This window comes from Garra rufa, chromosome 20, assembly GCF_049309525.1.
Source record: "Garra rufa chromosome 20, GarRuf1.0, whole genome shotgun sequence".
Lineage (NCBI taxonomy): Eukaryota > Metazoa > Chordata > Actinopteri > Cypriniformes > Cyprinidae > Garra > Garra rufa.
Window position 1 is genome coordinate 21,751,066 of NC_133380.1, and position 27,832 is coordinate 21,778,897.

Below are 27,832 nucleotides of genomic sequence, written 5' to 3' on the forward strand. Positions count from 1 at the left end.
AAATAATGTAAATAAACAAATTCTTTTTAATTTTGTATTTGTCAAAGAATACTAAATAAAAAATTAAATCTCATGGCCTCCACAATAATATTAAGTTGTTTTCATTTCACATAAATTTTCTATTCATCAAAGAATCCAGATAAATAAATAAATCATGACCTCCACATAAAATATTCAGTTGTTTTAATTTCAAATAAATGCTATTCTTTAAAATGTTTTATTCATTAAAGAATCTTGAAAGATACAGTTGCAATCGAAATTATTCAACCCCCTTGACATGCAAGACATTTTGTTCCAGATAATTTGTTTTTCTAAAAACAAATCTACAAAGGCATTAGGACACTATTAGATAAAGTATTTTAATACACATTTGAGTATTTCTGAGAACATAAATTGATAAATAATGAAAAAAAAATCAAATTGGCTCTAAACGTCATGTTCAAAATTATTCAACCCCCAAAAGTAAAATTTAGTGCAGAATCTTTTATTATTTAAAACCACCAATAAACGCTGTTTGAAAGTGTTTAGAAGCGTTGATCACCTCTCTCCTGCAATCTTGGACCATTCCTCGGCTGAAAAAGCTTTTAGATCACGGATAATCTTTGGTTTTCACTTTGCCACTGCTTTCTTCAAATTCAACCAAATATTTTCAATGAGAATTAAATCTGGAGACTGAACAGGCCACTCAAGAACATTCTGTGACTGATCCCTGAACCAAGCACAAGTGGATTTGGACGTTTACTTTGGGATGATTGTCCTGCAGGAAAGTCCATTGATCATCATCTTCGGTCTTTGCACCAAAGGCATCACAATTCTTGTCAAAATGGCCTGATACTTCAAAAAATCCATGGTTTCCTTCATACACTCATGTTTTCCACTTCATGCTACAGTAAAACAACCCCATAATTGGATCAGCCCACCTCCATGTTTGATCATGGAGATAGTGTTCTTCTGCTCATTAGTTTTCCCTTTTTTGCACCAGACATATCGCTGATCTATACGTCCAGAAAGTTCTAGTTTAGTCACATCACTCCATAAAACATTCTTCCAGAACTCTACAGGTCTATCCAAATTAATTTTAGCATATTCAAGCTGACCTTTTTGTTCTTCTTGATCAAGAATGGTATTCGCCAAGATGCCCCAACATGAAGGCCATGCTTGTCCTATGTTCATCTTCTACTCTGGAATGAAATATTTTTCCTCCTTTCATCGGGTCATCTCGCAAGTCTTTGGCTGTACATTGCAGGTTTTTCTCAGTTGCTCTGATCAAACATTTTATGAAATTGTGCATTTTTGGTTTAACACCCTCAAAGGTTTTCTGGTACAACACACTTTAAACTAAGGAATAAGGCTTTTAATGTCTTAGAAATCTTCACGTAGCCTTTGACTTTCTAATACAATACAACTATTTCTTTTCTATAGCTTTTGTGAAAGCTCTGTTGACTTTACCATATTTGCTACTCAACTTCAGCACATGCATGGGATAAATGTATAGATGTGTAACTGATTCAGTTTTTTTTAATAGTTTCTAAAGGCTTAATTGTGTTTTAGGAGAATTTTGTTCCCTACCACAAAAATAAATGACTTAAAACTGGCAATGTTGAATAGGGGTTGAATAATTATGACAGCTGTGTTACTAAAAAAATCCTAGAACTCAAACACATTACATTATATATTGACATTGTCACTTTTAATATGCCAGTACACTGTTGTAGATGCAATTTTTATAAAGTCCTGAAACTTCAGACAAGCTTTTATTTGCAAAGTACTGCAGTCTCTGGGGGGTTGAATAATTTCGATTGCAACTGTATATAGATTTTCTTTTCATAAAAGAATCCAGGAATAAATAAATAAATTAATTAATTTAAATAAATAAATCCACAAAGGGGATTTTTAAAAAAAGTTGTTTTCATTTTTAAATAAATGCTATTCTTTTTATTTTGTATTCAACAAAAAAATCCTAAAAATAAAATAAAATAAATAAAACTCATGTCCTCCACATAAATATGAAGTTGTTTTCATTTTAAATAAATGCTATTATTTTAAATCCAGGAATGAATGAATAAATAAATAAATAAATAAATAAATAAATAAATAATGGCCTCCACACAAATATTAAGATATTTTAATTTAAAATTGATCAAAGAATCCTGAACAAAATATATAATAATAATAAAATAAAAAATATATATCATGGCCTCCACAAAAATATTAGGTTGTTACCAACACAGATGATAATTAGAAATATATCATGAGCACCAAATCAGCAAATTAGAATGATTTCTGGAGGACCATGTGACACTGAAAACTGAAGTAATAAGTACTGGATATTCATCCTTATATATTACATTTTAAAATATATTTAAATATAAAAAATATTATTTTACACGAATAATAATAATTAATAATAATTTTAACATGTACTTTATAATCTTATTATTTTACTGTATTTTGTAATAATTGAAATTATTGGAATTATTGGTGGAGGTTCATCCTTAAAAATACTACAAGAATCATAAGAAATAATAATAATGCAGAACATAAGAAATCCAAACTGGAACCAGAATTGCTAAATTCCTTCATATAAATAATTCTCATCCCTACTCACCCAAAACCACTGACATTCAATCTCTTTTTAAACATCAAGGACTGTGGGCCAATAAGAGACTACAGTAAAAGCACATTAACCCAGTTAATCCTCTAACTCAGCTTAGCATGACACCATTTAATTAAGTCAAACAGCTCAGATTCAAGCTCCTCTAGTTAAACCCAAAAAGAGCTCCTCATGGTTCACGAATCCGCAAAGCAGGCGACCCAGGCGAAAAGCCCTTTTCTTGTTTGGTGACACATGTGGCTCCACTTTGATGACTAATTGCTTGTAAACAGAGTGTACTTGGACTTGTCTATGCTCAGATTGATTCTAATGGATATATAATAATACGCACAATCTGTCCGTTGTGGAATTTAAGAAAGAAGATTAGAGCTTCATGGCAACTAGTAGTTAATTTGTTGCACGCTTGTCTGTGTACGTATTTTAAGCACAGCAGTTTGCAAAGCTAGAATGTAGAACAAAGACGATCAGTGAACCAAAGACTGGCAACCAAATGATTGACCAAAAGGGATTATGGACGCTTGAAAAATCAAAGATGAAACCTGTCTCTTTCATTCGCTTTCTTGGTCTTTCTTGGTCCGTCATTGCCTTTCATCATTCTACCTCTTAATCTTAGCGAACACTCCTCTCTCACCCAGTCTTTCTCTATGGCATTTCCCCTCTATCTTTTTCTCACTCCTTCGGACGATGGACAGAAGCACTTGTGTTTGACTGACAGCTCCTCAGAATAGCAGCTCCCTGGCCAGGAGGCGTAAGGAGGCAGGCGGTGGGAGTGCTGAGTAGCAGTCTGGTTTGTTTGGCTCCCTGCCTCTGTCTTACAGGATGGGGGAAGGGGGGTGTCGCAACATGCCGCAATCTGATACCGTTGACACCTAAACAATGAAAGGCGCTGTGAATCAAATTTGTTCTTTTATACAACACCTCTGTCTTGCCCACATAAGCACGTCATGCTTTACGTCACTGAAAGGAAAAAAATGATGAGCAATCTTTTTCAGTATAAATTTAGCTGCAATTAAAGACATTGATTCAAGCTACAGAATCAAGTAGAGAATTACAGTGAATGCAGAGGGCTGTGGTGAAAGCACATTATATTTGATTATTACACGGCTCTCTGGAATGCTTGATTCTGATTGGTCAGTTGAGACATTTGCAGGTTCGTTCTTTTCAAATAATCACCGCTCCAAAGTAATAACGCATAGCCGGTACTACTTGTATGTTTAAAGATTACCGTTTGGCGCCATCTTGTGACAAACACTGGACAACCACAATTAACAATGGAAAATTTCGACATTAATTTTAACATGTACGGTAAAAACAAAACGTTTGAACAGTGGATAGATTCGGACGAATCAAATGACTCCCCAATTAAAACGAAAATTGAACTACGAAGAACAAACAACGACAAGACACAGGGAGCTTACTGAGACTGAACTTGACAAAATAGAGCATGACAGCTACGAAGCCAACACACACAAAAAAAATACAGAATGGGCAATAAAACTTCTCAAAGACTGTCTAAAAGAGAAAAAAATGGAGACAGACTTCGACAAATATGAAGCAGAGGATCTTAATAAGGTATTACGATCATTTTATGCATCTGTTCAAAGCGCGAACGGTCAGACTTATTCAATAGCCAGCTATATGGCCATCAGGACGTACATCGTTTGAATGTTAGTCACGTGGTACTATATCGTTTCGCGGAAGGATAAAAATGTTAATTTAAAACAAATATGCCAATAAAATGTTTCAAATTCATATTCATGTCCAGTTTTTTTTCCTTATGTGGCAAGTAGCCGTGTAATAAGTGGGATAATGCACAGGCAGCCTGTAGTTATCGCGAAATAAGCCCCTTCAGTGTCGGGGCTTATTTCTGCGATAACTACCGGCTGCCTGTACATTATCCCTTACTTAACATGTATGGATTTTTGTCCATGTCTATCGTTCATTACTGGAGTACCAAGTTCTACCTGATCTTATGACGAAAACGTACGTACGTACCATATCACTACAGTTTCCAACAGAAATGTCCAATAGAGGTGGTAAAACAGACAACCCTTGAATTTTTTCGTATACAGTTATGACACCAGCTCCATATTTTGTACTTTTCAGATGTAACAAGCTTGTTTGGTAGCTCAGCTGGCATGGAATTGGACTTAGGATGTGGAATCCTTAGGTACGAATCCCGTGAAAAGCATGACTCATGATCAAAAAGATGAGAGATTGTAAAACAAGCTAAAACGGCATGCTTGCGATTGCGTTTTTACGTCACATTCGCTTTTGTTCATACTATCAGGTAGGTTTCAGTATGGTGCATCTGGTGCGTTATTTTAAAACATCACAAAGCATTAGAGTTATAGCGCCACTCAACGGACATTTTAAGTCAGGACTGTGGTGACACGTACAAAACCAACGTCACATAAAACGTACCATATGTACGTTCATCTGTTCTGGGGAAAAAAACCAAACGCTCTTTTAGCACAACATTTCTGTTGGAAACTGCAGTCATATGTACTTATTGGAATGTATTTCGCATCTCGTGATAACGTCCCCACAGGTACATTTTCATCATGAGATCAGGTCGACCAATGTATAAAGCATTGCTCACACAGAAGTCACTTTGAAACCAAGCAGTTTTATGTTGGTTAACATAGCAAAGTCACATGACCAACTTGAGTATGATGCAAAATCAGTGTGTTTAAATCACATGGATTCCTATTGAAATGACTATATTTAAAGGGGTAATGAACTGAGAAACCAAAATTCCCTTGATCTTTTGATCATGAGAGGTCATTGTACTACAAAAAAAACATCCTGTATGTTTCAGAAGTAAAAACTTCCTTGTTAGTCTAAAAACAGCTTATTCGGTTGAAGTCAAAAGTTTACATAGACCTAGCAGAAACTGCAAAGTGTTAATTATTTCATACAAAATGTATGTTATTTTTTGTTTAGTACTGACCTGAATAAGATATCTCACATAAAAGATGTCTACATAGTCCACAAGAGAAAATAATAGTTGAATTGATAAAAATTACCCTGTTCAAAAGTTTACATACACTTCATTCTTAATACTATGTTGTTACCGGAATGATCCACAGCGGTGTTTTTATTTTTGTTTAGTGATAGTTGTTCATGAGTCCTTTGTTTGTTCTAAACAGTTAACCTGCCCAGTGTTCTTCAGAAAAATCCTTCAAGTCCTACAAATCCTGTGGTTCCCTTCCGAAGGGAACTCTCACTGCGTCCTCTAGAGGGCGCTTTTGGGGAACGCTGCAGCGTGCCTCGAGTCTGAAGAATGCATAGAAAAACTACATGAAATGGCCGGCGCCAGCGTATGACGTCACCGCGGCGCGTCAGTCGCTGCCGTTGCGTCACTACCGGGCGACCATAACATAAAGAGGCGCCCGTGCAACACAATACATCTTCGCTGTCTTCAGCTTTCTCGGTTTGGATGTGCATGGGAAGAAACGGTAAGAATCCTTTCTTTGAACTACTATCATGGCAAGCACTAGCAAGTCGTTTAAATGGTGTGTTCATCCGTGTCCGCGTTATTTGACACCTGATGACACACATGATCTTTGCGATATTCTGTTTGGGCTAAGAGCACACACGCGATGTCCTTGAGGGGGCATTGTGTATACATTATGAGCGCTTCTCTATGAAGAAGCTCCGGTCTCGTCTGTCTCTCTTTCTGAGGAAAGATGAGCGTCCACTTGCCCCTCGCGGTTCGGGTCCTGCCGTTGCCGAGGCACGGAGGAAACTGAGCTCGTGGGGCTCGCAAGTGGAACTGGCTGACGATCTTGAGAGGGGTCTCTCTCTCTCGCCAGCCGGAGACGACGACAGGCTCCTAGCTGATGATGGTGCGTTATCGCTGACGTCATCAGATCCAGGAGCAAGTGCTCTTTTGGGTTCCACCCAAGAAGAGCAGGAAATGCTAGAGATGGATGAAGACGCTGAGGCTGAATCCTCTCTACCTTCCTGCCCTGCATACGAAGAGCTGCCAGAGGTTATGGACCGCACCACGGCCAGGCTTGACCTGCTGTGGAAGCGGGCTAGAAAGATAGCGCCGCGGGGTCGCCTTGACGAGCGATATCTTTTCAGGCCATAACCATCCAGCTCTGGTGAGTCTCCCATTCCTTCCCGATCTTCATACTGAAATCGAGAGGGTCTGTAAAAAGCCGTACGCGGCGCGCATTCATAGTTCGTCCATTGCGAACTATGCTAGTATCGAGGGTTTGCGCGACCACGGCTATGAGAGGACGCCCCTTGTGGAAGAGATGCTATCTCTCCACAGGGCGGGCTTTCTCTCTCAAGACTCCCTCTCTGCCTTCTCCGGCCCTGCTGAACGGCAGAGCGTATGCAGCAGCAGGTCAGGCGGTGGGTGCACTGCACACCATGGCAGTGCTCCAAGCCTACCCAGCCGATCTGCTGAAAAATCCTTTATCCCTCGAAGGTCCAGGTCTCAGCCCGAACACCACAGGGGTCCTGCTCCGCCTCCTTCTGAGGAACGGAGGTAGGTGCAGAAGGCTAGTGTTGCATCCCGCGCTCCTCCCCCGCCTGCGAGCAGGTCTAGGAGGCGACGCGGATCGAGAGGTGACAGACAGGATTTCAGGGAAGTCATCCAAGCGAGACAAAATTCTCGCAGGGGTCAGAGTAATACCTCTCCTTCCCTCGGTCCAGTCGGGTCGCCATATTAATTCCCCTGTCTCCATTTAAGCTTCCTGCACTCCCCGGACCCATGATGTCCTTTGGGGGTTCTACCTGTATAGAACCCTAATTTTCGGACGGTCTGGAATCAGGCGGTCTCTGAAAAAAAAAAAAAAAAACCCCGCCTCTTTCTATGAAACAGGATGCTTTTAAATGGGTGAGTATGATCCATTTTTTACGTGAAGGAACTTCATACTGTCTCAGACCTGTGTATGTTTTTCTCTATTCACAGAAGAAATACGACGAGTCTACGGCAGACGCCCCCTCTGATCCTATGGATTAAGGTTACGGCAGTGTTTGCCCTCTCCACTCCACAGGCTGTGCGGTAAACCAACCCTTACAGCATATTTTACACATAGGACCTCTGTCCTCTTCAAGGTAAGCTCCCTAAGTTTTTCTTAGGTTTGCCCTTGGTATGTTTATGCTGTCCTTTGCAGGCCTAGTGTAGACTTATGTCCTGTTGAGACAGGAGCATAACTCCCTAGTTACGCCCCCCTTATGGCTGGATAGGCGTGTTGCCTGCAGGGTTTGGGTTGCGTGTTGTGTTTTTCCCTCAGAAAAGGAATGTGGAAACATCTCGACGGAGCACCCCTCCCTTCCGGTTGTATGGTGGTGTCCGTCTACACAACACTCGTTCCAGCACAATCGGGCTTCCCCCTTCAGTGGTTAAACGAGCAAAAGGAAATTTTTCCTTTCTCCCTAGGTAAGCATCTTAAGATATTTATATTTAAGATTGCACTAGTATGTTTAACTCTGTTGCAGACGGCCTGTGTGCGAGGATCCGCTTCGTGTCCTCTCCTAAATACGGTTTCTATGGAAACTGAGTGTCTACACCTGTTGAGACAGGTGTTCACTTACATAGGAGTACCAGCAGTCCGGAGTGCTCGCTGCGGACTCGGAGCAGGTTTGGTTGCTCCCTTTTCTGCGGAAAAGGTTTTTTATTTGAGCACCACCTGGTGACACGCTTTCCAGCTGGGGTCTTGATTCTCGGTGTGCGCTCCCCTTTCTGAGGAAAGGGTTTTTATCTGAGCGCTACTTTGAGACTCTCTTCAAGTCGCCTCATTCTAAGCCTGAGGGCTGAAGCAGCACTTGATGTAGGATCTACACCCAGGCTGTCGAATGTCTCCCCTACAGAGGGTTTGAGCATCCTTCGGTGTTTAACACCTTAGAAAGCCGTCACTTTAGGATCGATCGGTTGTGCAGCTCCCCTTCTGGGAAGGGTCTTCTATGAGCGCCAACCCACCTTCGTGAGATTGCCAGACCTTCATACAGGTCGCGTGGACCGGGCTGTGCACGCTTCCCCTTTTCATTAAGGGTTCCCTAAAAGACAGCAGTGCCCCCTTCTGGAGAAGCGATCCTCCCTGTGGATCAGGGTCAGGATTTTTGTCCTCTACTGTCGTCCACTATTGCAGGATGGTCTCAGCTCCATGTTCTTCTCTGTTGACAGATAGCTTACGAGCTTCTGTCCAGGGGAGGGTTAGTGTGGCAATCCCCTCACCATCAGGGTTATCCCCTTTCGGTCTCTTCAGACGGCATGGAGCTGATAGTGAAACCCTCTGGGAAAACACTCTCCTTAAATCCGATCATGTCGGTAAGCGTCCCACGCTATGCCTGGGCGTCTTCCAGTTAAAACCACAAGTGTGGTAAGTGCACACACACCTGGGGCACTTCTATAAAATCCACGTGTTGGTAGGTTCCCACCAAGTTTGGGTTCCTCTTTTAAATCCTTTTTTGGTATGGGTCACACGTTTTGCCTTGTTCCCATCTATTGGAGTCGGCTCACAACCCCGGTTCCCTGGGTTCGACTCCTTTGATATCTTAGCTGATGTCTGCTGACCATCCACTATTAGGGCGCGCCACTACTAGTGGCCCTTTGAACGGACCCAGGACAGGTTTCTGCCCTCATATGGGAGCCAGTTCCTGAGGGAACTAGGCCCTATGTTGCGGTAGTTTCTGGTTCTGACAAGTCTAAGTTTCCATCGAAGCTTAGCCGTTTCCCTCAGAAGGAATTACTATAATTCCAAGCCTGAGCTGTGCCCTGGGTTCTACCCAGTCTGGTAAGTGGGTAACAGGTCAGGCCTCTGGCCGGGAGGGGTAACGTTTTGACAGCCGTCACCACGTCCTAGTAGGGGCAATTCCTCTCAGAATTGTTGCTTAGTGCTCGCTGGCTTAGCATGCACTCCCCTCAGCATGGCAGTGTTGGTATACCGTTTCCCAAAAGCGCCCTCTAGAGGACGCAGTGAGAGTTCCCTTCGGAAGGGAACGTCTCAGGTTACGTATGTAACCCTAGTTCCCTGAGAATAGGGAACGAGACACTGTGTCCTCTAGGCTTCTTCGCCATGCTTCGGACGATAAAGCTTCAGACTTTGAAGATGTATTGTGTTGCACGGGCGCCTCTTTATGTTATGGTCGCCCGGTAGTGACGCAACAGCAGCGACTGACGCGCCGCGGTGACGTCATACGCTGGCGCCGGCCATTTCATGTAGTTTTTCTATGCATTCTTCAGACTCGAGGCACGCTGCAGCGTTCCCCAAAAGCGCCCTCTAGAGGACGCAGTGTCTCGTTCCCTATTCTCAGGGAACTAGGGTTACATACGTAACCTGAGACGTTTTTCAGCTTTTTTGTGTATTTGAAACCTTTCCAACAATGACTGTATGATTTTGAGAACCATCTTTTCACACTGAGGACAACTGAGGAACTCTTATGCAACTATTTCAAAAGGTTCAAACGCTCACTGATGCTCCAGAAGGAAAAACGATGCATTAAGAGCCGGGGGTGAAAACTTTTGAACAGAATGAAGGTGTGTACATTTTTCTTATTTTGCCTAAATATCTTCTTTTTTCCTTTAGTTCTGCCCTTCCGAAGCTACAGAAGACACTTACATGTTTCCCAGAAGACAAAATAAGTGAAATTTGCTTTTCTTTAAATTCCAAAAGTTTTCACCTCCGGCTCTTAATGCATCGTGTTTCCTCCTGGAGCATCAGTGACTGTTTGAACCTTCTGTAATAGTTGCATATGAGTCTCTCAGTTGTCCAACATTAGGAAAGAGTGGCTTGAACTTTATATCCTGTCCAAAACATACCTAACCAGCATATGCTGGTTTTTTCAACAGGGTTTTTAATAAAATTCCACACCATGTCAGTGAAAACTTCATGTGAAATCCAGTCAGTGAAATCCAATTCGACACTGGATTTTCAGAAAGACTGAAACTAAAAGACAATGCTGTGCCGGCTATATTGAATCCAACAGTAATGTTGTACCACAAATGTGAAAACTGTTTTTATTACATGGTCACTATTTGCTTTGTCTCTTATTACAGATCGCTTGATACGTACTGAGTATTTATGCGTTGATCTGTGAAGGATGTAGGCTGTAGGCTGTAAAACATACATACAACTGTTAGCCAATCATAGCAGTAGGCGTTTACTTCCGAGTCTACAATCCGCCACACCTATTCAAACAGAACATTTTGATGAGGGGGGTCAAAACAGGACAGAAATAGCCTATTACTTCTAAACATTTATCATGAAACAAAGAACAGAATAAGACGACACCGCATGTAGCTACTATTGCCATACAAAATCATATCGGAGGAGATGACAGGCGAAAGCACTCTAAAAAAAGCTCTAGTGTGGGAGTTTTTTGGAATCGGCTCTCTACATTTGTATTTAGAGTTTGATTCATTGGCCAAAAAAGACAGAATACAAATGAAGTATTTCACATGGACAATTTTAATGATATTCTTACTACTTTTCTGGGCCTTGAATGTGGTAGTTGCATTGCTGTCTACGCAGGGTCAGAAAGCTCTCGGATTTGATCAACAATATCTTAATTTGCGTTAAGATGAATGGCGGTCTTACTGCCTGGAACAACATGAGGGTGAGTAATTAATGACAACATTTTCATTTTGGGGTGAACTACGCTTTAAGTGAGCCAGGCTCATGACCCTTTGTTTAACAATGTTTTAAAATACTGTGTGTTTATATATGTATGCGGTATTAAAGAGGGTCATTATGAATCACTAGTCTGTGACTCGAATGCCGTTTGGGTGACGAACTCAGATCTCCTGGAGCCCTTGCACGTTCAAGCTTTGATTGGCTGTAACTGTGAGAGCAGGAAATAGAGCGAGCAGCAGGAGAGAGGAAAGATTGTGTTTAGGAGGCACCCACGCACCCGCAAAAAAAAAAAAAAAAAAAAAAATCAATGGACACATTCACAGCCTGCAGTGTGCATAACGTTAGACTGAGAGCTTTATCCTTGTCACCTCTCAACATGCCATTTCCTATCTATGCGTTCACCTCATAATCACTCTTCTCTAAGTATGGCTAGACTCTTCATTCACTGACTAGTGTTTCTGTATTTATCTTCAGTCCACGGCGTGTTCACTTATCCTGTTAGTGCCACAAAGGATGCCAAGACCAGAGATAGAAAGAGCCACAGAGAAATAAAGAGACAAAGATTAGAAAGTACAGCAGAGAGCAGAGAAATAAGAAAGGAATTTTGTGTATGGTACTGAAAGCTTAAAGAACAAAAATTTCCTGATAATTTACTCACCCCCCCATGTCATCCAAGATGCATCTTTCTTCAGTCGAAAAAAGTAAGGTTATTGAGGAAAACATTCCAGGATTTTTCTCCATATAGTGGACTTGTTGAAGGTCCAAAATGCAGTTTCAATGCAGATTTAATGGGCTCTACACGATCCCAGTTGACAAATAATGGTCTTATCTAGTGAAACGATTGGTCATTTTCTAAGAAAATTACAAATTTATATACTTTTCTCCCAATCCTAGCTTTTTTAACTGGACTACACAGACTACACTAACCATGCATGACTTTTCCAATGTTATTAAGACACACATTGCAGAGCTAATGCAAGACGAGCATTTATGGTTTAGTGATAGTTGTTCATGAGTCCTTTGTTTGTTCTAAACAGTTAAACTGCCCAATGTTCTTCATAAAAATCCTTCAGGTCCCACAAATCCTGTGGTTTTTCAGCTTTTTTGTATATTTTAACTCTTTTCAACAATGACTGTATGATTTTGAGAACTATCTTTTCACACTGAGCAACTACTACAAAAGGTTCAAACGCTCCTTGATGCTTCAGAAGGAAAAACGATGCATTAAGAGCCGGGGGTGTAAACTTTTGAACAGAATGAAGATGTGTAGCCTACATTTTTCTTATTTTGCCTAAATATCCTTTTTTTTTTTTTCATTTAGTACTGCCCATCAGAAGCTACAGAAGACACTTACATGTTTCCCAGAAGACAAAATAAGTGAAATGACTCTGATCTTTAAATTCCAAAAGTTTTCACCCCTGGCTCTTAATGCATCGTGTTTCCTTCTGGAGTATCAGTGACTGTTTGTACCGATGGATGTACTAAAAAAAAAAAAAAGGTAAAACAACGATGTCAGGTGAATTTGCAGTCGGAGGAGAAAATGAGATGGAGTTTTTCTCCCTATCCTATCTTTTTTCAACCGGACTACACAGACTACACTAACCACGCATGACTTTTTTGAAGACACACATTGCAGAGCTAATGCAAGACGAGCATTTATGGTTAAAGAGTAGGTCATTTTCTTAAAAAAATAAAACGTATATATCGTTTCGCTAGATAAGACCCTTATTCTTCAGCTGGGATTGTGTAGAGCGCTTTGAAGATGCATTAAAACTGCAAATTTGGACTTTCAACCCGCTGATTTCCATTGAAGTCCACTATATGGAGAAAAATTCTGGAATGTTTTCCTCAAAAAATGTAATTTCTTTGCGACTGAAGAAAGAAAGACATGAACATCTTGGATAACATGGGGTTAAGTAAATTATCGGGAAATTTTTACAAGTATAAATTTTTTACTAGTTACTAAACTAATCCTTTAAGGCTTAATAATGTGTTATATTTTTTTGCCCATATAGACCTTTTTCCTGAGTAAACGATGAGTGCCGCCATTACGAATTCTAATTCATTCTAATTCTCAGATTGAATGCTTTTCTGTTCCGGTTTCCATAGGAACCCATTCAAATAGCGTCCATGTGTTTTTAATGTAGCTACCTTCCGCTGCTTCGTGTCATCTACACACTCATTAAAGTGAGGCACTGACAAATGACGGTCATTGCGACATTGACAAGTGATGGCGCTATGGAGCCATGTGCTTTTTAAAAACATTTTAATAGGTTTAACATTAGTTTATTAGCTCGGAATATTCCATAATTTGACTAGAAACAATGCAGACCGGAAATGCAAAGGAAAAAGGTGTTCAGGAAAAAGGTCTATCTATTCATTTATTTAAAAATAATAATAATAATGCAGTGATTTGAATGCACCCTGAGCATATTTCATCATTTTTACATTTTTGTGGAGGTATAAAATCAAGAAAGTCAGGGTGATACAACTGTCTTGATATCATAAATAAGAAAAGAACAATTTTAATTTGTCAGAATCATTTATTCTAATTTTCAAGAGTAAAAAAATTTAACTAAATGGACAAATCAAATCAAATGTTGTCTGCCGAATCATAATTCATATGGTGCGACCAACATGCAAAAAAAAAAAGCCTTAGGAAAAAAAGTTTATTATATCAAAACATCATGTGATGCAACCCCCCCCAAAAACATATTTGCAATACAAAAAAAATTATAACTTGCAAAATTATTTCTAAAACCTCATTTACAATAATTATTTAAGATACAAAGATTTAAAAAAGCACATTTCTAAGAACTTGTTGCTTTTTCTGTTACTTTATCATGGACTCTTAAGTTTAAGTGCCAGGTGACTGCAATGCACATGTGACAGGAAAACCCCCTCTGGGTGTGTGCAGGATATCACGGGGTGGCACGTTAAATTTGTCTCTGATGCAGGCCGGTGCCACGAGCCTTCACACACGAGTGCCATAAACAAAGACAACAGCAAGTACTCACGGAATGCATCGTCATGATTTATAGTCCCATCCAGATGCACAACAGAGATAAACTGTCTCAGCACCAGACAATATCAAAATATACTGCCAATTTCCTGTCTCAGAACGCAGAATTACAAGCAACAAGGATAGCGACCCTGAACTTCGAGGATCTTGCAACAAAGGCAAAGTTCATAAATATGGATGTAGCAGCATAAATTCCTATACTATGCTGGCCTGCCCCACCAGTACTGTAGACTAATAAAACAACAGCAGAGGTTAAAAATAAAGCAAGAGGCATGTCGCACAGCTGTGAGATACTTTAAGATTTGTGTGCTGTCAGTCTGCTTAAATCCCAACAGCTGAGATGACAAGAGGTTGTGGATTTCTTTAGCTCTTTGCACTTTGCCTGTGTCTGTTAATCATATGGGTTGCATTCAAGACACATTTGCTTGCAATACATCCATAAAACAAAGACATTCTCAGCCAAGCAAGATGAAAAGCAACACAAAAATGACAGTATTTTAAAATTCAGCACAAGTATGGCAGGTCTGACAAGCCAAGGTGTCAGTAAAGCACATGAAACACAAAACCACAATCCTAAGAGTGTGTAAAATCTACTTACCACTTTCTCTTGGCACTGGGTTTCTGGGAAGAGTTTAAAAGTCGTTACACCTTCATGGAATAATCACTTCTGAATAACAGGCCTCAGTAAAACCTCTCGGTCCTTCCTTAACTGGAAAATGAGTGCAGGCGAAATGGGATGAGCAAGTGAAAGACAAATGTTTGGAGCTAATCGTTGTGCCAGAGAATGATTTCACTCGTTCACTCCACAATGTGTGGCAGAGCCATTAAAAACAAGAGCTGATGGAATGGAGGAATAAGCAATGAAGAAAGACAGAGAGAAAGAGGCTCAAACGAATACTTGCAGTGCTGAGAGGTGGCAAGTCTGCTTCTCAGACTAAAATTGCCTCCCAGCACCCTCCACCCACTAAACTCTCTCCCATCGTCCCCCAATCATGAGTCATCAATCTCTCTGCCAATCACAGCTCAGCAGTCCAGCTGATTAAAATCACCTCTCAGCTGGAAAAAAAATTGATCAAAGACCAAAAATGTAATGCATTTTTGAATGTCCAAAACAAAACCTGTGAAGCTTTCTATTTTGAATCAGAATCAAGCAATACCACTAGCAATGTCTATCTATCTATCTATCTATCTATCTATCTATCTATCTATCTATCTATCTATCTATCTATCTATCTATCTATCTATCTATCTATCTATCTATCTATCTATCTATCTAAGCAGTTTTTGATGTAAATTAGATTGTATAATTTTAAAATGTGATGCAAAAACAGAATGGTCTGACCTTAGCTTTGTGAAATTATGCTACATAAAACACATCTGCACAAAAAAAACAGCAGATGGTCTGAATGAGACAAATTCACTCTGTAACAGCAGGTGGCGCTTGTGGAACAGCAGTGATGCAGCGTTTTCTTGGTTACTCCTGTAAACAAGGCGATGCTGTGATTTTAAAGTCTCCATGAAATCAACATTTTATTTTTTGGCTATTAGTATGAATATGTTAGCTTTAAGGTTATCTATAAGCTAGAGTGTTTCAAAACAACGACAAAATTCGCATTTCCAAGATATAAGCATTCAAAACCAAGTCTCTACCAATGACACTTTAGCTTCTCATCAAAATTTCTGTCCAATCAAATGCTCTCTAGAATCTGAAAATTTCTGCCCCCCTACACTACTAAATGAAGCTGCGACTAAAATTTTCTAAAAGCTAAATTTTCAGCACCCAGTCTTCAGTGTCACATGATCCTTCAGAAATCATTCTAATATTCTGATTTACTGTTCAAACACTTATTGTTATAATATTATCAATATTTAAAACAGTTGAGAACTTTTTTTAGGATCTTTTGATGAATAGAAAGATCCAAAGATCAGCACTTATCAAAAAAATCAAAAGCTTTTGTAACATTATTCATGTATCATTCAAAAGCTTGAAGTCAGTAAAATGTATTTATTTATTTATTTTGGAAATAAATTGTATCAATTGATACTTATATTTAGCAAGGATGCTTTAAATCAGACAAATAAAAAATGATCAAAAGTGATGATAAATACATTTATAATGTTACAAAAGAGTTCTATTTCAGATAAATTTTTCTGAGCTTTCTATTCATCAAACAAACCTGAAAAAAAAATCTACTCAGCTGTTTTCAACATAATAATATAATAATACATGCTTTTTGAGCAGCAAATCAGAATATTAGAATGATTTCTAAAGCATCATGTGACTGGACTAATGATGCTAAAAATTCAACTTTAAAATCACAGGAATAAATTACATTTTTAAATATTTTCAAATAAAAAGTAGTTATTTTAAATACTAAAAACATTTCAGATTTTTACTCTTTTTGCTGTACTTTAGCTCAAATAAATGGAGGCTTGGTGAGCAAAAACGTCTTCTTTAGAAAACATTAAAAATCTTACTGTTCACAAACTTTTGACTGGTAGTGTACGTCAACACATAGAATAACGCTGCATGATTCAAAGCACTTCAGTGGATCTTTAAATACTACATTAATTTGCATTATACAGAGGGAAGATGAAAAGAAAATACCATCTAAACTTTTCTGAAGACCCCTCAGAGATTCAATTCAGTATTTAGGATTTTCTTCCAATATTTCCCGTATGGTGAAGTGAGTTCTGTCTGCTACAGCATTTTTCCCTCTTTGCGTTCATCTTCAGCATCCCTGGCTTCTGTTAATGGCTGTTTACAGTTGGTTTATTTGTTTATCATTTTATTAATAGTTCTAAAAGTTCTCCAACCATTAGTCAGAAGTGTGTATATGCAGTCAACAAGGATCAGTTAACAGTAAAACATTAATCATTTACCATTTGAACTAGTATATCGCCCAGCAATATTAGAATTTATGCAACATTAATTCACATCGAGTGCAGTGGCTCACAACTGACATTCTTGGAGAAAACATTCCCATAAACCCCACTTTTTGCACCCCATCATGCTTGCTCTTGCCACAATATACTGTATAGGAACATAATATGAGCCTATAAGCAGTATTCTAGTCTGACATTATCTCTAAATGTTGAAGCCGGAGACTATGCCAAGACTTGGAGCGGTAAAAATTCCACGGCTGCTTGCACGACTCTTTAATGTAATTATATGTTAGCTCGGCACCAGGCAACCTGCTCTGAATGCCTTCGTGAATGGAAGCTTTTTATGTGCAATTTAAGTGTGGTTGGTCATATGATGTGAGATAGAGCACCTCAATAATCGGCTGTTGTCTTCTGACTCATGTATTTGCACAAATTTGCATTCCAGTGTTTTATATGCTTAAAATTTAATGTTTTATATTGTATGTCTCTGCATTTCCACCAAATGTGCACTTAAGGAGTCTATAATGACACCTGTAAAAAAAATCTGTTGAGAGGAAACCGTGACTGTTTTATTAAAATAGTGAAATAAGGGTAAAATGAGAAGGAATGAAAGGGAGAAAGTCTTTCCCTGCATGTTCCCGTGAACACGTAACATGTTCCATCTCACATCATCACTAATTGAAGTTATCAATCAATAGGGGTGTCCCAAGAGAGTAGGATTCTGGGGATTTGAGAGAAAAACAGAGAGAGAACTGTTTCCACAGTTAATGAATGAAACAGCTTGACCCGCCAGTTAACAAATGCACTCTATTCTTGTTTAAGTGGGAAAATAATTTGTGACCCACATAGAGATCTTTGACTAAGCACAGGGTGCGGAAAACCTCAAAATATTCTAAAGAGGGCAAAGAGAGAGAACGAGAGAGCGCCATGCATAAAAAGGCAGTAAGAAATGCGTAATGAAATCTGAGAGCGGGAAGGAAAAGCCATCAACGACGGGACCTTTTTGGACTGTTGAGGGGTACAGGATAGTTAGACACTGTATCAAAATCAGTCTTCCTCTTAAATCAATACGCTCACTCTCATTTACGACAAACGGGAGAAAAACGGGGGAAGGAAATAGAATATGATACCAAAATGACTCCATCACATGTTAAAGTCATTTCTTTTTTGCTGCGGTTTGGTGTGAACGGTTTGGTAGGGACTCCAACACCATATGCATATAATACAACCTCTTCATGGAGGACCACGTGAATGTCTTCTACTAATCATTTAGTTTGATAAGTACAAAGCAGGGTTATTATGGTTAACTAAAACCATAACAAAACAAACTAAAACTGTACTGTACAAAAATATTTTTTGAAGTTGTGAAGTTGTGAATAATACAAATGTTATTGTTTTACAAGGAAATATTGAACAATGAACTATTTTATTGATGTCTTTACTACCTTTCTGGGCCTTGAACGTGTCAGTTGCGTTGCTGTCTATGCAAAGTCAGAAAGCTCTTGGATTCCATCAAAAATATCTTATTTTGTGTTCTGAAGATGAACGAAGGTCTTACTGGTTTGGAACGACATGAGGATGAGTAATTAATGACAGAATTTTCATTTTTGGGTAAACTATCCCTTTAAGAAGCTTCTAGTCCATCAGTTAAACCAGTCAAATGCCGGTTTGACTAGGTTTAGGCAAGGCTAGTTTGACTAGGTTTTGTTTTTGTAAGCAAGAACACCAGGTTTTTTTTATTTGCCTCTTTCTGTCTTTCTTTCACTCTGTATTTCTCTATACATCTCTTGAGAAGTGATGAGCAATAGCTGGTCTGAGCACAAGCTGGTGTGGGAGGGAGATCTTTCAGTGCCGGGTTTCGTCTCATTACAAGGATTTTTTGCAGATCAGAGTTTTCCTCTTATAGATTGAAGAGAAATAAAATAAAGTGACAAAAAATGAACATACACAATCAGACAAATTCAATTATATAAACAGTTTATGAAGATAATTATGAGAGTGACAATGATGGAACTTATAATGATTAGGATATTCAAAAAATGCAATTGAGATACAATGACTTGTTTTCTAATATATATTCTCCTCACTCTGCTAAATCACTCATGCAGTGTTCTGCAGTGCTCATCCACTCTATACGGCTGCCTCAGCACTGCTTCCATCACTGCCTCAACAATTCATCAAACCCACTGTGCCTTTTACCAAACTTTACTCAAAATCTAATAATCTATCATGTCAATAAACGTCCCAGTAATACAATAAACTCTCCATGGCCTTCATTTTGAGATTATATTTCATTCAAAAAGGAAAATTCTGTCATTATTTATTCATCCTCATGTCGTTCCAAAGACCTTCGTTTATACTCAGAACACAAATTAAGATATTTTTGATGAAACCTAAGAGCTTTCTGACCCTGCATAGTTGAAGGCCCAGAAAGGTAGTAAGGACATTGTTAAAGTATTCCATGTGACATCAGTGGTTCAACCATAATTTAAGCTATGAGAATACTTATGTGTGCAAAGATAACAAAAATAACGACTTTATTAGAGAGTACCATAACGCATTGCTTTAAAACTTCAGTTCAGTGCAATATAAATTATTTTTTGATTGTTCAACTTGGATTGAACAAGTTTACTTGTAATACAAGTGCATTTGCATATAAACTACATTAATTTCGTAATATACTAAATAATATTAAGGGGACACTGCACTGAACTGCAGTGGACTACAAGTATGCACCATATGTATTTGTACTGAAAGTACTACTTGAAAGGTGCACCAGGAAGGATTTGTTATTTAATTTTTCATTAGGAATGAATTATTGAGCCAGTGTCATGCAAGATCCTATCCTCCCACAGAGACATACCCCCCTTAAAGAGAAAAATCCCTCTGCAGTGTATTTATACAGTTGAAGTCAAAAGTTTACATACACCCTGCAGAATCTGCAAAATGTTAATTATTTTACCAAAATAAGAAGGATCATACAAAATACATGTGCTTTTTATTTAGTACTGACCCGAATAAGACAGTTCACGTAAAAGAGGTTTAAATATAGTCTAGAGAACATAATAGTTGAATTTATAAAAATGACCCTGTTCAAAAGTTTACATACACTTGATTTTTAATACTGTGTTGTTACCTGAATGATCCACAGCTGTTTTTTTGTTTAGTGATAGTTGTTCATGAGTCCCTTGTTTGTCCTGAACAGTTAAACTGCTTGCTGTTCTTCAGAAAAATCCTTCAGGTCCCACTGATTCTTTGGTTTTTATACATTTTTGTGTATTTGAAGCCTTTCCAACAACAACTGTGTGATTTTGAGTTCTATCTTTTCACACTGAGGATAACTGAGGGACTCTTATACAACCATTACAGAAGGTTCAAATGCTCACTGATGCTTCAAAAGAAACACAATGCATTAAGAACCAGGGGTGTAAACTTTTGAACAGAATGAAGATGTGTACATTTTTCATACATATATTTTTTTTTCATTTAGTACTGCCCTTTAGAAGCTAGAGAAGACACTCACAAATTTTTCAGAAGACAAAATAACTTACATTTACCCTGATATTCAAAAAGTTGTCACCACCTGGCCCTAAATGCATTGTGTTTCCTTCTGGAGCATCAGCGAGTGTTTGAAGCTTTTGTAATAGTTACATATGAGTCTCTTAGTTGTCCTCAGTGTAAAAAGATGGATCTCAAAATCATACAGTCATTGTTGGAAAGGGTTCAAATACATAAAAATGCTGAAAAACCAAAGAATTTGTGGGACCTGAAGGATTTTCCTGAAGAACAGTGACAGTTTAACTGTTCAGGACAAACAAGGGACTCATGAACAACTATCACTAAAAAAAAAAAAAAAAAAAAAAAAAAAACAGCTGTGGATCATTCAGGTAACAACACAGTGCTAAGAATCAAGTGTATGTAAACCTTTTAACGGGGTCATTTTTATAAATGCAGCTATTATTTTCTCTTGTGGGTGATATATAAACATCTTTCATGTTAAATATCATATTCAGGTCAGTACTAAATAAAAAAATAACATGCATTTGGTATGATCCTTTTTTTTTTGTAAAATAATTAACAGTTAGCAGACTACAACAATTTGGCGGCACATTTCAGGCTTCTGTCATTCATCTTGGTGCATTTATGTTCTGTAAACAAGCAGAAAAGCTTATTTCAGGATAGATGGGCCATTAAATTAATCCATGCCAAAATTTAAATCAATCTTTTGAAAATTTGCAGAATTAAATTCTAAATAAACTCAACACAACTCTCACTTTTATCTTTCATTGCATTAATTATTTTATTTGTATTACATTTGACATTCTATAACTTCCTCCATGACATCATTTTAACCTTCAAGTACTCCAAATAGAGGAGCAAATGCCGGGACAGCATTACTGTGTGTTTAACTTGCCCATCACAGAAGGTCCCAAAAGGCACATCAGAAGACAAACACTGACATGGTTTATTTAGGTATCTACTTCAGCTGCCAATCAAAGGAGCTGAGCAGAACATTTAACCAATGAATAAACAACGTGCGTGTTAGTGTCAGCAGTCAGCCCGGGGTAACAGCCGTACTGGCGAAGATGCAAGCAGACTTATGGTTTTGATTAGACAGGAAGAGACGATGAGAAACAGTTCGAGGTCGCGACCTTTATATTTCCAGTCTCTAAAACTGAGAGATTGACAGTTTCTTCTCTTCTCACAATGTTTCTCTCCCGCTTTTATTGTTTTTGGTTCTCTCACACAAGAATGCACATATAAAATTAGGTTTTCAACAGCACACTCTGCTTAAAACCACCAGGAGAGATATCGGGCAAAGGTCAGCGGAGATGTGACTCAAGACCTCTCCCGGAAAGCACAGCATCAGCATATTGAGGCAACTGACAGTGTTCAGCATGGAAGAATGTCTTGAATGATAACAGACTCTTTGTGCAATACATAGCCAACGAAAGACAAATCTCAGATGTTTATATCCCAAAGACTTGACCGTTTTTGGATCCTTTTGATTTTGTAATGCATTGCTGCTTATCCTCTTTTAAAGGAACACTCCACTTTTTTTGAAAATAGGCTCTTTCTCCAAATCCCCCCGAGTTAATAAGTTGAGTTTTACCGTTTTGAAATCCATTCGGCCGTTTTCCTGTTCTGGCGATATCACTTTTAGCATAGCTTAGCATAGATAATTGAATCCTATTAGACCAATAGCATCGCGTTCAAAAATGACCAACGAGTTTCGATATTTTTCCTATTTAAAACTTGACTCTTCTGTAGTTATATTGTGTACTAATCATAGACTGTAAAAAATATGGACGTAGTATCCGTGACGTCACCCATAGGATTCTGAAGCGCTCTTTTGAAGCTCATAGTGGGCGGGATTCGGCCGTCGCCATCTTGGAATCGCGTCACCGCGCGTCACTCCCGGATAATCAAAAATGGGCAAAAAGGCGGGACATGGGTGGAGCTGGTTGCTAAAACCATGCCCGCCTAGCGCAACAGTGTTGACAGCAGCGGCAATCCCCCTGTCACTCAAGTGGCCACGCCCTTAATTATGCTGAACTTTAAGGCTTAATATAACTTAAACGGATGAGTTATAAAAAAATTCACCCCCCTCACAGTTGACATGAAGGGCAAAACTAGCTATATAGACCAAAACCATTTTTTGAACCAGGCTGTAAACATACTTTTTTCTGCTGTAAAGTTGGGCATTTTAACATGGGGAGTCAATGGGACTGATTCTCTTTTGCAGCCAGTCACTTCCGTGTTGGTTTCCATAGAGAGAGCGGGAGGTTGCCGCTTGGTACTAATACCGGCGGAAAATGTAAAGCTGCGATTTTCTAGGCCGATAAGATTAGGATATTACTGCGCCTTTCGGCCATGTTACTGCAGCAAACTTCCTTGACTATTACGCCGGAATGAAAGTGTAGTTCCTAATCTTATCGGCCTAGAAAATCGCAGCTTTACATTTTCCGCCGGTCTTAGTACGTGATATAACTACAGAAGAGTCAAGTTTTAAATAGGAAAAATATTGAAACTCGTTGGTCATTTTTGAACGCGATGCTATTGGTCTAATAGGATTCAATAATCTATGCTAAGATATGCTAAAATTGATATCACCAGAACAGGAAAACGGCTGAATGGATTTCAAAATGGTAAAACTCAACTTATTAACTCGGGGAGAGTTGGAGAATGAGCCTATTTCCAAAAAAAGTGGAGTGTTCCTTTAACTCTTTGTGGTACTAATGGCATTATAACTTTGCTAAGAACAACTCAGAAATCTCGTAAATGATTGCTTACTTGCATGATGTGGGTTTGGAGAGGCTATTAACTAACAAATAAACAAAACAAATAAACCAAAGCCACATCAGACCCACCGAATGTTTCAGAAGAAGATCTAAATATAGCACCAAGGATGAGTGATGGATGGAAACTGTGCCACATAAGCTTTCTTGGGTTTTTCTACTATGTTTTAAAGGCATTCTTTGGTTAGTAGGTGTAAACACAAAAAAGCTTGTTTATCTTATCAGCAGTGCCATTTGTAGAACAGCCAAACAATAGTCTATTAAACCATCTCCAATGATACAAAACAGGTTTCCTGCTGTAATTAAAGACCTTTTGCCTTGAAAGCGACCCAGACAATAGACCAGTCAAGTAATCCTGACCACAGAATTGAGTAGGTGTGGTAAATTCCTTTCAGGATCTATTGTGGCCGGCAGGGCTCCTTGTTACGGACCTCTTGAATGTGGCGTATGATGCTCACACACAAATAAAACAGTGTCCAATCAGGGGGGATACCTCATCCTGTGATGCAGTGACAAAATCAATCAACAAATATTACTTCTATTGACAAGCGGCAGAGGAGGCCACGGTCTGTTGGTCAACAAATTAAGGTGCACATCTAGGGACGCACACATATCATTGATCTTAACCGACCAAAAATGGTAAAAAACAGCCTATTCCCCCTCTGGGAAGACATGGGCTGGCTTGATGAATATTTCATTTTGGTGATATTGCATCATTTGCATTAAACAGTAACATAAAAGGGAAAAGGCTATTTGGGAAATAACCAGATCTAATATGGGTGGAATGAATGAATTTATGATGAGTCTCAGGATGTGCAGTCTTTAGTCGCCAAACTCTTTTAAGAACAGTTCACTGAAACTCTGTCTAAATGTCTGAATCTATATTATGTTCTCAGCTGTGAAATGCAAAGGAGTTTCCATACAATGAAAGTGAATGGTGACCACAGCTATCGAGCAAGATTTTTAGCAAATAACAACATAAATTTAAACCTTTTTCTTCACACAGTGGCTAAAGAAGACTTGAAATACATTGAATAAGTTGTATGGTCCAATTTTTTGCCTATTTTTTGGCCTTTTGAACCAAACTGACTCACAATAAACTGATTTTAATTGAATAATGACTGTTTACTGTTGTCTTTTTAGAGCTGCTTTGCAGCAGAATTTAATTCCCTTTGCCTCACTGAATCATTATGAATCATGAATTCTTGTTTAGCATTGTAAAGCTGCTTTGAAACAATCTGTATTGTATAAAGGGCTATATAAATAGATGGGACTTAATTTTGGAGCTTAAAGGGACAGTTTACCCAAAAATGAAATTTTAGTCATTCATTACTCACCTTTATGTTGTTCCAAACCTGTAAGACTTTCATTTATCTTTGGAACACAAATTAAAATATTTTTGATGAAATCCGAGAAATATTTAGACTTTATTATTGCAATTTTGACTTTATTCTCGCAATTTCAAATTTATTCTCGTAATTTCAACTTTATTCTCAAAATATTTCAACTTTATTCTTAAAATATTTTGACCTTATTCCCGTATTGCTACAACTTTATTCTCACAATTTTGACTCTATTCTCAAAATATTTTAACTTTATTCTTGTAATGTTTACCTTATTCTTAAAATATTTCAACTTAATTCTTGTAATTTTGACTTTATTCTCAAAATATTTAGACTTTATTCTTGTAATTTTAGCTTTATTCTCAAAATATTTCAACTTTATTCTTGTAATTTTAGCTTTATTCTTAAAATATTTCAACTTTATTCTTGTAATTTTAGCTTTATTCTTAAAATATTTCAACTTTATTTTTGTAATTTTGACTTTATTCTCAAAATATTTCAACTTTATTCTTGTAATTTTAACTTACTCTCAAAATATTTCAACTTTATTTTTGTAATTTTGACTTTATTCTCAAAATATTTCAACTTTATTCTTGTAATTTTAGCTTTATTCTCAAAATATTTCAACTTTATTCTTGTAATTTTAGCTTTATTCTTAAAATATTTCAACTTTATTTTTGTAATTTTAGCTTTATTCTCAAAATATTTCAACTTTATTTTTGTAATTTTGACTTTATTCCAAAATATTTAGACTTCATATTTGTAATTTTAGCTTTATTCTCAAAATATTTCAACTTTATTTTTGTAATTTTGACTTTATTCCAAAATATTTAGACTTCATTTTTGTAATTTTAGCTTTATTCTCAATAAATATTTCAACTTTATTCTTGTAATTTTTACCTTATTCTCAAAAATATTTCAATTTTATTCTTGTAATTTTGACTTCATTCTCCAAATATTTTGACTTTATTCTTGTAATTTTAGCTTTATTCTCAAAATATTTAAACTTTATTCTTGTAATTTTGACTTTATTCTCAAAATATTTTGACCTTATTCTCATATTGCTAAAACTTTATTCTCGCAATTTTGACTTTATTCTCAAAATACTTAAACTTTATTATTGAAATTTTCATTTTCTTCTCAAAATATTTCAATTAAATTTTCTTGTATTTTTTTCACAAAATATTTCGATTTTATTATCAAAATATTTTGACCTCATTCTTGTAATTTTGACTTTATTCTCAAAATATTTCGACATTATTCCTATAATTCTAACCCTGCCTAAACAGCAATGCAACTGCAACATTCAAAGCCCAGAAATGTAGTAAGGACATAGATAAAATAGTCCATGTGTACATCAGTTCTTATTACCTTCCTGGGCCTTGAACGTGTCAGTTGCATTGCTGTATATGCAGGGTCAGAAAGCTCTCATATTTCATCAAAAATATCTTAATCTGTGTTCTGAAGATGGGTTTGGAATAACATGAGGGTAATTAATAACAGAATTTTCATTTTTGGGTGAACTATCCCTTTGAGTATGCAATGGTGATGCTACTGATTTTTCGGTCATTTCATTTAAAGTGATCTCAGAACAGAGCTACTGTGAGAGTAAAAATGGAGTAAAACTCCAGAGGATACAGAAAACAAGGGATATTAACTGCACTCAGACAAGCGAGAGAAAAAGAGAGACTACTATGGAGTCCAACTGCCATGTGGAAATAAGCAATCCACTTACTGACAGTGAAGTGTAAAGTTCACAGCGCTTGTGTCGGCCCATCTGCCAGTTACGCATCAGAGAGTTTTATCCAAGACGAGACCATAGAGACCATCTTTCTTTGTGCTTGTTCCGCCTTAACTTGCCGACTTGCTCTTGTTATCTCTGGCTTTCATTCGTTCAGTTTTCTCACATCTCTCTTTCTCTGGCTTTACCACTCTCCTTTTCTAGTTCACTTTCTCCTGTATAAGGGGAACAAGGCAATGATAAAATCAAGCCTGCGTGCCATTCAGAACTAAACTAGGAGTTAAATCCAGTTCAGTTCCTGAAATAGCAAACAGGATGTAGTTACAATTTATATTTTAATACGTTTTACTTATAAACGTTACTGTCTATAAGTCTTCAAGAAGGAGTTAAACAACAAATAGCTATGTAGACAAGTTAAGCAGAACCCCTACAAAATCATCTGGCTTTTTTTTTTTTTTTTTTTGTTTTGTTGGACTAATGAAATACCCTTTTTGTTTCTTTAATATAAACAATTGCAGTTCCTCTACCTCTACCATTCCAATTCAACATCTTGTGGAGCATGTGGCCAACGAAATTACAAATCATGAATTGAAAGAGAATCGTTTGTTAAATTTTGAGTTTTGCACAACCCTGTATAAAATACAGAAGACGTATGACCGGGTGCCACACGGGACCCACCGAAATCCAATTTCACATAAACAGATGTCATATATCAGAGAGTGAGTGAGTGAGAGAGAGAAACAGAGGGACAGGAGGGAATTAAAGAGCGAAGAAGCTTGCAATAAGAGCCAACTGGTCTTCCGTCTGCCCTGAGAACAAAGAATAAACCGCGGCCTGGTCTGCAAGACAGACAGACTCTTCCTCTTTTGTTTTCTTTTATTTTATGAAGTGTGGATTCCATCCCGCACTCCCTCGAGCTGCATGTGTTGGGTGTGCATGCGTGTTTCTGTGTCGGAAAGCTTGGGAATGATTTAATCATAAGGAGGCAGCAGGAAGAGCCAGAGAGACGGAGGAGCGCTGAAACGCGACCCCTTTCAGACGTCTCCCCTCAAACAATGACCGACCCCCGGCCCCTCCCTCTCTCTCCCTGTACTGATGAGAAACAATGGAGAAGGCAATTTGCCATGAATGCAATCATTTCAGCATTGAAAGCCTATTAAAACGGGCTCCTTCACTTCTGAGCAATTTATAGAAATGGGTGCACAATGCCAGCCTGTCAAACACAGTGCTATTATTGGCTTCAAACAAGGCACTCGTGCTGATTTCAAAGTGAAACGTGTTATTATTTGAAACAATCAAAGAATAAGGCTTTCCAGCTTTTCTCTCTATGGAA

The 27,832-nt window shown here is 37.9% G+C and overlaps 1 protein-coding gene across 1 annotated transcript in view; it reads right to left on the reverse strand.

Annotated features, from left to right (window-relative positions):
* Nucleotides 1-15,147, reverse strand: part of prickle2b (prickle homolog 2b) — an 81,440-nt gene extending 66,293 nt beyond the window's left edge. The window contains exon 1 of the mRNA XM_073825688.1: nucleotides 14,829-15,147. The gene's annotated coding sequence lies outside the window, so the exon portion shown is untranslated. The remainder of the gene's footprint in view (nucleotides 1-14,828) is intronic.
* Nucleotides 15,148-27,832: the final 12,685 nt, after the last annotated feature.